At 37.0% G+C, this 14,294-nt stretch overlaps 2 protein-coding genes across 4 annotated transcripts in view; one reads left to right on the top strand and one right to left on the bottom strand.

The window, feature by feature from the left end:
* The window catches only part of ngfb (nerve growth factor b (beta polypeptide)), a 62,923-nt gene that overhangs the window by 28,560 nt on the left and 20,069 nt on the right, over window positions 1-14,294 (bottom strand). The gene's annotated exons all lie outside the window — the stretch shown is intronic.
* kcna3a (potassium voltage-gated channel, shaker-related subfamily, member 3a) overlaps window positions 9,977-14,294 on the top strand; it is a 33,620-nt gene continuing 29,302 nt past the window's right edge. Inside the window, exons 1-3 of the transcript XR_007186090.1 lie at window positions 9,977-10,107; window positions 10,833-10,936; window positions 11,045-11,217. The gene's annotated coding sequence lies outside the window, so the exon portion shown is untranslated. The remainder of the gene's footprint in view (window positions 10,108-10,832; window positions 10,937-11,044; window positions 11,218-14,294) is intronic.

Below are 14,294 nucleotides of genomic sequence, written 5' to 3' on the forward strand. Positions count from 1 at the left end.
ATTACATGACAATTCGGCGGCAGGAGGTCACACATTGTGCAACATTTCAATAGGAAGAATCACCGACAACGTTTCTCAACCAAACACATGTGAGAATTGATACAGCACGATCACAAGCGAGACAGGAGTTCTTGTGTGAGACTGGATTTCTTCTTGTTAAAATGATGCACGCAAGAAGCTTGTGATCCAAGTTGCCTGTGCGGCGATTTGCAGAGAAAAAGAAAAGAGGAACTGGTTGCTTTCAAAAGCCATGCATGCTGATGTTCTGTTGCAGGTCTATTGCTCACCGCCCCTGAACTTTATATAAATATCTCACGGGCATCGGTGATGCATCAGCGCTTTGTGTCTTTGATCATTCACACTATGGGATTGCCACCAACGTGAACAAGCACCGATTTGCCTCCAGCGATTTCCACAAATTGGTGCTAAAATCATGCAGTGTGTGCCTGGCATTAGCAGCTTAATTTGGCTAAGAATCAGCAATATCTGAATGACCTGTAAAGCAACGAACCGAAGTAGTAGTCAAAACCCTCTAATAAGTGCCCCAAAGCCCTCTAAAACTAGCCAACAGACCAGCCTGACCAAGCAAACAAACCAGCTTAATCTATTAAAATGTTCTTTCACACTAAGAAAAAAACTGATCACCGAAAGGTTCTTTGGGGAACCCAAAATGGATCTTCTATGGCATTAGGGGCTTTCGCATTGGGTAATTCTAGGAACTAGCAACCAGGGTGGTTCCCCGAGAACTAATAGTCCCCCTAGGGCCATTTTCCTGGTTGCATTCGCACTGCCAGTAGGAACTTTAAAGTGATGCAACCCGTACTTGTTGTTGTGACTGTTATTTTGATGGCACGCCGGACTTTTATTTTAGACGGCGCTGAGAACGCCTGAGCCTGAGAGCACAGCGCTCTTATTCTCCATTTGTTTATGACTGTTTAACAGTCTTGACTAATACAATATTAGATAGAACTGTTATACAAAGAAAGTAGACAGTATATAAACTGTGTGTCTACACAGCTTTTTTTTTTTTTTTGGAGGGTGCCGGTGTTTCACGTGTGTTCGTCCAATTACTACAACTTGTCTCTGGTAGTCCCTCTGGTTTTGCTAGTTCCTGCGGTGCGAACACACCAAAATCCGGGCATGTAACATACATAGGCTTTATTTTGGCGGACAATATGTGCTGCTGCTGCTGAGCAAATAATAATTTTTCATCAATAATTTGTTCAGCTTAGTCAAAGTAACAAACAAAAGGACAGGCTGCTGCAAGAAAATGGTAGAACCCCCGTTCAGCAGATCTCAGGTGGAGCTGGAGACGAGGAGGAGGAGGGATAACAGAAGCTTTCATAATCGTGCAACATGCAACCGATCGCACGCTAGGGCACGATATATATGGTTACGTGGATTTAGGAATACTTCGGATTGGCTGGTGCCACGGCTTTGAAATAACCAATCAGCGTTCGGTGAGCATTTCATGCCTGAACTATGTATTTGAAAGATTCTTCAAAATATCTGTTTTTGTGGTCTGCAGAAAAAAAGAAACCTGTTTGGAATAAGATTAAGGTGAGCAAACAATGGCAGAATTTTAATTTTTGGGTGAACTATCCCTTTAAGATGTGTATTTTCCTGCAGGGATGTTCAAACATGGCAAACCTGAATCTAATTCCTGACAGGTTTTCTTGTCAACCATTGCACAAGATGCTTTTATCTTTTCTAATATCCTATTCAGCCAAAAACAAACAATTTTTTTCTTCATAATTAAATGGAACTAGAAAAACCAACAATCAATGGTTGTAAGTTCCTCAAAAACAACGGTTGCGGGTTCCTAATCCTAATACTAAACACTAATCCTGAACTCATGCTCTATTGTGCACAACAAATTTTGCAGGTTTTGTTTCAGACCAATCTATTATAGCTCCAGTTATTTGCCATGTGATCTTTAAATGTCATCAAATGTCTTTGGAGGAGTGTGAAAAAAGTAACGATAGGAACATACTGAACATATCTCTAACAATGACAAATTGCTTTGTGTCACGTATACAGATCTCAACTGCCACATGTTTTTTGTGCACGTATTATGTGATATGTAGGAAGCAGCTCAACTTTCACAGTTTTCAGGAATAAGTGCAAACAGACTCTTTGGATGGACGCAATCTGTTCGCATTTACCGTCCACCTCTGACTCGCAGTCAGATGAAAAGAATTACAAGATCATTTCCTATTAATTTCCCCCTCAAAAATACACCCAGAATGGATGAAAAAAAAAAAATTCCCTGGTTGTTTGAAATTCTTTCATGAAAATAATCAGTAAGGATTTTAAATCAAGCATGAAAGAAGGATTAATATCTTCAAAAGACTTCAAAGGCAGTACAGTAGCGCGCAAGGCAAAGAAAAAGGGGGGAAGGAGTAAAAATAATGTAAAACCGCAGGCCTGGACACAATGGAAACGGCAAGGTAGATAAGAGAACTGCTAAGGACTTAAATTCTAGTCTTAACAAATATAGTCTACAGTTTGGTTTCAGAAAATGCAGGTAAAGCTAGGATTGATTATAATTCACACACTTATGGAAATCGTAAGTGTTATGGAGAAACATGCCACTCCTGGAATGCTCCACAAGGAAAACCTGGAAATATCAGGGAGTTTCATACCTGGAAATGGTGGTACTCTGTGTTTTTCAGCTAGAAATGCTCTTTGTCACTTCTATAAAATTATTATTTATTAATAATACATTATTATTATTATTATTATTATTAAGAATATATTATATAATATTGTACTACTAACCTAGCAACTAACCCTGACCCTAAACCTAATCAGGTTTTTCACATTAAGAGCTTGCTTTGCATGTAAACACACTTTCTGTCAGTTTATTCAGTGTCAGTGACGTCAAAACTGGAGATAAAAACACAATGATTTCAAAGTCTCATGTAAATGCCTTTCTTATGGCTATCAGCTTTCTGTTATACATGCAAATACACTCACTGTGACAACACAGAAAAGGGATCCATGGTTGGAAAATGACACAGATGTACTGCGGCAGCATACTGATCTCAACAATACCATTTATGTAACTCAAAAACACAGCAGCGTGAACAATAATGAACTTATGCCTCCCCCCATTCTGCACTTGAGATGAAGAGTGGCTAGGAAAAGTCATTTCCTCTGGATGCGACTATGAGCCAAGTGTTGTTCATAAGATGAGAAGAAAGTCTCATCAGCTCTGGAGATTCTCAAGACATACAGTCAGAATGAAGGAATTCAGGCTCCGAAGACCAAGAATCTGCTGCCAGAAGACCTTTTGACCTTCTCCTTGAGCCATCAGGATGGACATCGTTTCACTCCTGACACATTGAAAGACAGTATCTGTGTTGTGTCAGATGTAAAGGTCGATTTCCATGCTGGATTTCAGTTCTCTGACAACAACATAGATAGCTATGAGGAATTCATAAAATCCCGCCATTTTACGTTCCTTGGAACAGACAACAGCCTCTTTGAAAATATTGACTTTGAACGTGTTTGGTTGATTACGTCAATGAGAAACTGCCAAAAACGCTTTAGTGCTGTGATTGTAATAATGACTGGAAAACTATGTGAACTACTTGGTAGAAAGGAAACTCTTCACGTTGACATATATTATTAACAGAACACAAAACAGAGCACATTTGTTTTATCCTTGTTCTATATATGATTTTTTTTTTTTTTTTTTGTCCAAATGCTCCTGACCTTTTTACCTTACACACTATTTATAGCCTACACACAGAAACGTTTTACAAACCATATAATCTTCTGGGGAATGTTGAAAAATTAATGTTTAGCCATTAAGCCAAAGGAGTTTTTCAATTACTCTAGGCATATAACAATTAAAGCTGAAGTTTGAGCCAATGAACCTACTTTGTGGCTGTTAGTCCAAGTGGAGACAGAGGGAAATTCTGTCATCATTTACTCACCCTCATTTTGCTCCAAACCTGTATGACTTTTGTTCTGTGGAACACAAAAGAAAATACTTGACTAAAACTATGGACATATTACACAGTTTCATATAGACTAGATGCAATTGATCCTATTTTTCAAAGCTTTAGAGATTTTAGGGATGATTTCTGCATTCTCTGTTCTCACACACATCACATTTTCATCATATTAAGTGCTCAATGACCTTTAATATGAATAGTGCCTTTAATATGAACAAAACCTCAGCTATACTGTTGTTCTGTATGAATATGTAGCATAGATTGAACAAAATTTGCATTTTTATCCTGAGGGGGAATAGTATTTTTATGCCACAATAACAGAATTTGTAATTCACACTCTAGCTTTCTGCACATGGCATCCTTTGTTCATTTTCTTCAATGTAGGCATTATTTCCTGTCGAGTTCAGTGCTTCTCAGACAAAAATGTCTTTCTCTTTCATATGAACGGCTTACAAATCCATGAGAGGTTTTAAAAGAATTAAACCTAAGTGTTTCAGTTTGTGGCGTTACACTATGCTGTATGCATTATTATACGAGCATCCAAAGAAATTTTAACAACCGCTAGTTAAGTGTTGATTATTGTTTTATCTATATTTTGTCCTATTTTTTTAACTAGGGTAAAATGAGACTGAATGAGAGTTATCATCACTCAACAAACTGTTGTTCCTGTTTATTTAAAGGGAAGGTCATATCATATGGAGTGTTGACATGTGAGCATATACTAAAGCAATTACACAGAACATTGTTTTGAGTTTTGCGCAAGATGCAGGGCAGTGGAATGAAAAATGCAAGGTCTAGAGAAATTGCAAAAGATGCAAAATGCAAGTGCAACGGTCAAATATGTCCATCTAGTGCACATTTACATAGGAAAACATTTTTTTGCTGTGTGAACGGTTTTGGTTGTAAGCACGAATACAACACTTTGTGCATTAACTGACGCATATGTAAATAATAAGTAAGGAAAAACAAAAGAGTATGCCAAAGACATCTTTTCTGTGGAACTACTTTCTTATTAAGGTGTTCGCAAACCCGGCGAAAAGCCTTAGTTCGAAAATGATGTCTGAGATGCAGTAAGTGATATAGCCTTTATACAACAGATCAATAAAGAACACATTAATGATGAGAAACTTACTGTACATTTTAGACACAATAATGTCAGTTATTTTGTGTATTTACTCAGCCAAGGAAAATAGTAGTTCCAAACAAAGTCTAAGCAGAACCGTTAGATCAGTGTTTCTCAACCAAGGGTCCGTGGACCCTTAGTGGTCCTTGATGTAATGCCAGGGGGTCCTTATAAAATATCTGAATATGAATATTTGTATGTTTTGACATTTGACATGTTCCCATAAAAGAAGATGATATATGTATAATATAACTGACGATATGACTGAATATTGGACAAGTCAACTAACGTAGTTGTAAATTATACTTGATTGCATTTGGTCATCACAAAGACACTAATGATACCAATGAGCCAACATTATTCTGGGGTCCTTGAGGACGGTTCTAAATATGACAGGGGTCCATTACTCAAAAAAGGTTGAGATTCACTGTATTAGATCACATAGTAGTGGTGTTTCATTCCTGAATGATTTAGCGTTTTTGAATGAATCAGTTGAATGAACGATTCAATGACTCATTCATAAAAAACAGCCACTTGATTTAAAATCCTAAATCAATCAGCACTTTTGAACGATTTGAATGAATGATTCAATGACTCATTCATAAAGAGTATAGGTGTGTTAGAGACTGATCGGTCTCTAATCCGCTCTCTAATCGTTCTCGAGGTACTTTCGAAGTACTTGGATGTCATACACTGATCAGTCTGTGCAGCGCTGCTTCAAGGCTGTGTTTAACTCCACTTTTAGACATACACTCGCAGTAAATTAACACAGTTCCCTTCTGGATGCTTTTATTAATGAATATCTGCTCTCAAAAAAAAATTGAGAAAGAAAACAATAGTGGTCCGATGTTTCTAGAGAATAGAAAGACAATACCTCCACCTGTTTTATCAGTTCAGATAATTGTATTTTTCCAGATGTTCTAGTGATTTCCGGTGACACATAACACAGCCACGTTACAAACATCTGCCCACACACATCATCAGCTTGTACAGGAAACACTTTGATGAGGCCCGTCTGCCCACATCACCGGCTTATATCGCTCAGTACTTAAGAGTTGTCAACACAATGTAATAAGTGAAACATGATGGAAGATCATAAAACAAATTTGATTTGAATAGCGGTGAACAATCCTCTCTGCCGGCCTGTTGCAACAAATTAACAGTTTAGAGCAAGAAAAGGAACAGAAACATTTGTGTAAATAAAATAAAATAAAATAAAATAAAATAAAATAAAATAAAATAAAATAAAATTAAATTAAATTAAATTAAATTAAATTAAATTAAATTAAATTAAAATAAAATGCTAACTGTACATGCTTGGCTATGAACTTTGACAAAAATGTTATCTAACTTAAAGCCTGGATTACTTTTATTTAATCTAGAGTAATAGGATCTATAGGATCTAAAAACTAAACAAGACTCCATGTATTCGTTCATGACATGAACAATTATTGATTTGACCTCAGTGCTGAGATGAATTGAAAAATTCCTTTGGCTTAATGGCTAAACACTAATTCTTCAGCATTCTTCAGAAGAATTTATTGTTTAAAATGAAGGATATAAATAGTGTTTAAGGTCAAAAGGTCAGGAGCATTCGGATAAAAAAAAAAATTGCTAAAATATTTAAATACAAAATATAGTCTCAGGTGTGTCAGTCCCTCAGGGAAGATTAACCCTTTAAACAGTTTCTCAGCATGGGAATGTCTAAATGTAAAGAATTTTTTTTTTCTAAAAATGTGCCATGTCACTCAGAAAAACAACTCTAATTAAAGCTGCAAGCAGCGATGAAAGGGCCCTTGCACCCGGGCTCACCGCCACCCGCTGGCCTTAGGAAAACAGTGAACAGTGGGCGACATGCATGTAAGCGAGTAAATACAACGTCATTTCAAAGTGCCACACTTCCAGGTGACGCTTTGACTGTAATTGAATATTGCCATGTTGATGTCTTCAGGCCAGGACTATTCTAAAACGTGAAGTTTGGAGCAGATCGGACGTTGTATGCCTGAGTTACAACAACTTCATGTTTCGTGGCGTTAATCGCATACATTAGCACTCAGCCAAGTATTGCATGATGTAACGTGTTTCTAGTATGTTTGGTACTTCGTGGCATATTGAAATGTGTTTCTGGGAGTGAATTACAGTGTAAAGCATGCCATTTCCTGTTGCCAGCAGGTGGCACTTTGACTAAATAAATATTGGCATATGGATGTCTTCAGGCCAGGACTCTTATCACACATGTGAAGTTTGGGACAGATCGGACTCTGTATGCCTGAGTTACAACAGCTTCCTCTTTCAGGCTGAAACATCAGATTTTGTCATGCCACCAAGGACACGCCCTTCAGCGAAAACTCAAGGCCTTAAGATTAGACTGACCATATATGATGTTGATCTGGTTAAATCTCTATGAGGAGTTAAGCACAGTGTAAAACAAGTCATTTCCTGATGCCAGCAGGTGGCACTATGACTGTAACTGAATACTGGCATGTAGATGTGTTCAGGCCAGGACTCTAATAAAACATGTGAAGTTTGAGGCAGATCGGACATTGTATGCGCGAGTTAAAACAAATTCCTGTTTCATGGCAAAACATCGAACTTTGTCATGCTGCCACGGACACGCCCTTCGGCGAAAACTCTAGATCTTCGCAATTTGACATCGCTGAGGCCTTTAGATTAGACTGACCAAATATGATGTTGATCTGATTAAAGCTCTAGGAGGAGTTTGTTAAAGTACAATATGGGAATGGCAAAAACTGCACAAATTTTGCAGAGAAAACTCAAAATATCTCACTTCCTGTTGGGTTTTCAGATTTTGCACAGACTTTTTTGTAGGTATTGGGCTGTTAGATGTGTGTACTGAATTTCATACTTGTATGTGAAAAGAAGCGCGAAGGGCGCTTAATTGAAATTTTGTAGGTGGAGCTATTGAGCCATTTTGGCACACCTAATTCTGAAACCCATATCAGATGTCAATTTTCACCACTTCTGACACATGTGCAAAGTTTCGTGAGTTTTTGAGCATGTTTAGGCCCTCAAAAATGCGATTCATTTCAGAGAAGAAGAATTGACTGAGCGATTACAATAGGGTGCTCGGGCCCTAAAAATGCATTCAGGGTTTAAAGGGTTAATAGGAATGTTCTAGGAATAAATAATCTTCACACCTAACAGTGCTCATAATGATCTCTCCAATCAGACTGACTAATGAACAATGTCAACTAGTGTTCTAGAATTCTCTGGCAACTTAAAAACACACCAATTTGTCTAAAGCTTATCACTTGGAAACCAACTGGAAGTCCAACTTGGAAGATGAATTACCAGTTAGGGGATTAGGTTTGCCAAGCTACTATTCCCACCCACACCATATGTGCGCACACACAAACACTATACAGACATTATTATAGAAGAGCTCCTAAGCTATTGCATGTCATGAAGCCCCTCCTAAGCACCAGCAGATCAAGTGACCCCTCTCACCTTTGAAATCTAAGATGAGACCCAAAAAGCTACCATCTTTCAAGGAATTAGCACAAAGACCCTCTCCATTTGAACGTGCATGGCTCCCGAAGAGTTGAATGACCCTCAATTGATTCAGCTTATAGTTTACTGACTAAACACTTTCTAAAACAGGTTTATGACAATTATAGTACAAAAATAATAATAAAAACAAACAAATAATTGTTATTTTGGTCAATACGTAGCCAGGCTATTGTCCATTTACTTTGGGATCTAGACAATGGGAAATCCAGTAGGTTTCTTTTGCACATGTGATGACCCATGTCATCTCCTGGGTTTACCTCCCACTGTCATTTACACTCCTCTCCAATCTGTCCATCCAACCTTCTCTGTTCATTGTTCTCCTCCGTCACTGGGGGAAAAGGAGTGGAAAATTCCTTTGTAATTAATCTTACAATGCTAGCCAGGGATTTTGGAGTAAAACTAAGGTCACTTGGCTGGATAAATGAGGCAATAGATTTTGTCTTTTGCTCTAATAATCTCTAAATCATGATAAAATAATTTCCAGATTATAAAACTTAAGTATTGTTAGTCTTGGCATTTGCATGTTGTAATACATTTATTGACAGTACTGAGTAGATTAAAAATTTGCAAATATATGCTTTTAGTGTCAGGTTTATTACAGTTAAAATAAAAATAAAACTAAAAAAACAAATTTTAGTTAGGCTACTTAAAATAAAATAAACGTTAAGTGAAATAAAATAAAATATATAAAAACTTGCATATTTAGTTTAACTTGATGTACTAAAATAACAAACTATAACTGAATAAAAAATAAATAAAAAATAAGGCTTATAAAAATTACAAAAATTAAAACTTTAATTAAAATTAAAATAAAAACAGAAAATATAAAAATAGAACAATTAAAATATTAATAAAAATGATAATAATATTTAAATGATACTAAATAACACTGTCTAGTGTAAAAGTGAATAAAAAAAATCAAACCAAGTTCTAGATTTTCTAAGAATATATTTTTCTTAGAAAATCTAGAACTTGGTTTGATCTTTTTTATTTTTTTAGTGGTGTTTTCTTATGGAAAAACTCACCACCATGGTGATAAGATATTGTGCACATTTGTAAAATAAAAAGGAAGAGATGTAGTTAAAAGTATGATTAACCGAGCTCTAAAACAAACAAAACAAACCCTCCAATTTAAAAAAAAATAACACATAGGCCTATTATAAAGACACTTCATATTTAATGGTATTAGATGATTAGAAGATTTGAAGATTTGTTTATAGCATTGAATAAATTAAACCTTCAATAAAATATGTTCAGGTGTTTTTATGTATGCTTGAGATGAGTTTTCGTTGCATTTACATCGTTCTGACCAGCAGGCGTCACCAGCGTGTGGAGTTTCGAGCGCTTCGTAAGAGTGAATCACTTCGCGAAACAATTGATTCAAAGTTTCGAAAAGCTTCGTTTCTCCCATCACTAGACAAAGCAGCCCGTGCAACTTTTCTCTCTATTTACGGATATGAGGAGACACGCACGGGCGATTGACATTATGTAAGCAATTTCCCGCGAAAACCATCCCGCTCCCACACTTATAATAGTCTTACCATAGTGATTCCATAGGGTAAGACAAAAACACGTTTTGAAAGAAGATGATTATAGATTGATGATGTATTGTCTCATTTAAATTTTGTTAATTTTGAACAAAAAAGTTACATAGTGTACCTTTAAGTTAATATACTCTGATTTATTAAATTATTAGATTTTGATTTTCTTGAACACAAGCACAACTCGAAGTTAGCTTACTCATTCAATTTGATTGTATGTGGGTTTCCATGCCAAGGTGTGATTGCTAAGGTATTCTGAGTGGTTGTTCACATGTTGCTATTGCTTTGCTAGGTGGTTTCTGGATAGTTTGTTCAAATCCCAAACATAAAGCTTGAGTAAAAAAAAAAAAAGAAAGAAAGAAATGATGCTTGCTTTAGCAAACACTACTAATTAATAATTACAACACAGAGAGCACTGATGGATTGCAAACTCATTGGTTATATATATTTGCTGCCTCCTTGTGGTGTGGATCAAACATATTCATTGTTGCGTCTAAAATCTGCAACAAATGTACTTTACTGGGTGGTGTGAAGAGGTTTATACAAGAACAACTGTTATCTATAAACCGACCAGCTGCAGTGTTTCACATTAAATAAAAGTCAATAACATTTGTTTCCAACCTAATAGTTGTGTTGCAGCCAATCCTCCCCAATCATTTATTTTCATCGCAGGCTCCATGTTCAGCCACAAGAGGGCGTCGATAGCTTTTTGGACACTGGACTGCCCCCAATTCAGTGTTTATTAGGGCAAGCAATACATAGCCTACATAAATTAGGTAAAGCTATCAACACAACCAGCATGATGCACATTTCATATTAAAAGATGACTTTATTTCTAAACATACGTTGCAAAAAGTAATTATGCATGTATCTTGTTTTTGAAGTCCTCTGAAGGGAGCAGATTTGACCCACCAAAGGCTTGTTAGCAGAGAGAGTAAATTAATTCTCACCGGAGACTCTCAGCAGAAGATTCCAACAACAGATGCTGCAACCAGCAGCTGGAAGTTTCAATTAATTAGTTAATTAAGCTCGACTTCCACTTGCAGCCCATCTACAGGTCAGTGTATAATGCAATATGGTAAACTCATGTCCACTTATGCATGCTGAGATGGTCTTAGTTGTATGAGATAAACCAAACTTTTATAAAGATGTTGCTATGTATTAACCTAAAACCTTCTAAAATACAAAGCAAAGGAGATATAATCTGAGTGAAATAACTGCAAAGTCAGTTCAGAAACATTCATAGTTCATCATTCCAAAACCTAGCGAGCTGTCAAACTTGAAAACATCAATTTAAGGCATTGTAGTCAAGTCAAAGTTTATTTATAGAGCACATTTAACTGTATTTGACCCAAAGTGTTTTATACCAAGATATACACAGTAGCAAATTGGAACAAAAAATAACATATATAAAACTGCAATTGGCTGGAAGGTGTGCAATAAAACCATTTAATGCACAGATATGTGCTGCTTTCATTGATTCACACGCACTCATACGCCTCTCACACACAGAACTTCGCTACTGAATTGCTACATTATATTACTCCGAAAGGAGGTTTCAGCATCGCTGTTTTTGAAGTAATTAAACGTACAGCTTCATTGCTAGTAGAGAGACGCTGCACAGACGCAGGTAATTCACACGCATCTCTCTCTCCTTCTCTCCTCTCTCGAGTTCATTCAAATAAATGTTATAATTAAATAAAATAAAATAAATGTAACCTTACCGTATTTCTTCTATGTACAAACCCGATTCCAAAAAAGTTGGGACACTGTACAAATTGTGAATAAAAAGGAATGCAATAATTTACAAATCTCATAAACTTATATTTTATTCACAATAGAATATAGATAACATATCAAATGTTGAAAGTGAGACATTTTGAAATGTCATGCCAAATATTGGCTCATTTTGGATTTGATGAGAGCTACACATTCCAAAAAAGTTGGGACAGGTAGCAATAAGAGGCCGGAAAAGTTAAATGTACATATAAGGAACAGCTGGAGGACCAATTTTCAACTTATTAGGTCAATTGGCAACATGATTGGGTATAAAAAGAGCCTCTCAGAGTGGCAGTGTCTCTCAGAAGTCAACATGGGCAGAGGATCACCAATTCCCCCAATGCTGCGGCAAAAAATAGTGGAGCAATATCAGACAGGAGTTTCTCAGAGAAACATTGCAAAGAGTTTGAAGTTATCATCATCTACAGTGCATAATATCATCCAAAGATTCAGAGAATCTGGAACAATCTCTGTGCGTAAGGGTCAAGGCCGGAAAACCATACTGGATGCCCGTGATCTTTGGGCCCTTAGATGGCACTGCATCACATACAGGAATGCTACTGTAATGGAAATCACAACATGGGCTCAGGAATACTTCCAGAAATCATTGTCGGTGAACACAATCCACCATGCCATTCGCCGTTGCCGGCTAAAACTCTATAGGTCAAAACAGAAGCCATTTCTAAACATAATCCAGAAGCGCAGGCGTTTTTTCTGGGCCAAGGCTCATTTAAAATGGACTGTGGCAAAGTGGAAAACTGTTCTGTGTTCAGACGAATCAAAATTTGAAGTTCTTTTTGGAAAACTGGGATGCCATGTCATCCGGACTAAAGAGGACAAAGACAACCCAAGTTGTTATCAGCGCTCCGTTCAGAAGCCTGCATCTCTGATGGTATGGGGTTGCATGAGTGCGTGTGGCATGGGCAGCTTACACATCTGGAAAGGCACCATCAATGCTGAAAGGTATATCCAAGTTCTAGAACAACATATGCTCCCATCCATATGTCGTCTCTTTCAGGGAAGACCTTGCATTTTCCAACATGACAATGCCAGACCACATACTGCATCAATTACAACATCATGGCTGCGTAGAAGAAGGATCCGGGTACTGAAATGGCCAGCCTGCAGTCCAGATCTTTCACCCATAGAAAACATTTGGCGCATTATAAAGAGGAAGATGCGACAAAGAAGACCTAAGACAGTTGAGCAACTAGAAGCCTGTATTAGACAAGAATGGGACAACATTCCTATTCCTAAACTTGAACAACTTGTCTCCTCAGTCCCCAGACGTTTGCAGACTGTTATAAAAAGAAGAGGGGATGCCACACAGTGGAAAATGTGGCCTTGTCCCAACTTTTTTGAGATGTGTTGATGCCATGAAATTTAAAATCAACCTATTTTTTCCCTTAAAATGATACATTTTCTCAGTTTAAACATTTGATATGTCATCTATGTTGTATTCTGAATAAAATATTGAAATTTGAAACTTCCACATCATTGCATTCTGTTTTTATTCACAATTTGTACAGTGTCCCAACTTTTTTGGAATTGGGTTTGTATCTAATTTAAAGCAGGCAGAATGCTAGATTCAGTGAATGGTAGCTGTCGAACATAACCATCATTTTAACACTTCCAGTCAAATTTGTGCTGCAAACATCAATGACAGCTTTAAAGGGATAATTAACCCAAAACCAAACATTATCCCATAATTTACTCACTCTCAAACCATCCTAGGTGTATATGACTTTCTTCTTTCAGCCAAACACAATCATATTATATTTAAAAAAAAAAAAAAAGCTTTATAATGGGAGTGAATAGTACCCTAGATTTTGAAGCCCAAAAAAGCGCATCCATCTTTCCAATCATAAAAGTAATGCACGTGGCTCCAGGGAGTTAATAAAGGCCTTCTAAAGTGAAGAGATGCATTTTTGTAAGAAAAATATCCATATTATTTTATAATATGGATATTTTTATATCCATAAATCATATTTTATATCCATATAACTTTATAAACTGTAATCACTAGCTTCTGGTAACGGCCATCCGCACATTCATGAGTTCACGGAGAGTCGAGTACCGGCGAAAGGGTGACCTCTGACCCGACGCATGACATATGACGAAGGCATAGCGTAAGCTCAGGTGAGTGAGAAATGATGAACGTGGAAGCACAAAGGATAGAGCAAAACAGAACGCCTGTGATGAATTAGAAGTCTGAAATGAGTTTTAAAGAAAAATGTCGGAGCTACGTCATAAGTCGGGTCAGAGGTCACCCTTCCATTGGAACCTGACTCACTCGGGAACACGCGGCCGCTGCCGGAAGCTACTGGTTACAGTTTATGAAGTTATAAATATGGA

This window comes from Megalobrama amblycephala, linkage group LG8 (genome assembly GCF_018812025.1).
Source record: "Megalobrama amblycephala isolate DHTTF-2021 linkage group LG8, ASM1881202v1, whole genome shotgun sequence".
Classification (NCBI taxonomy): domain Eukaryota; kingdom Metazoa; phylum Chordata; class Actinopteri; order Cypriniformes; family Xenocyprididae; genus Megalobrama; species Megalobrama amblycephala.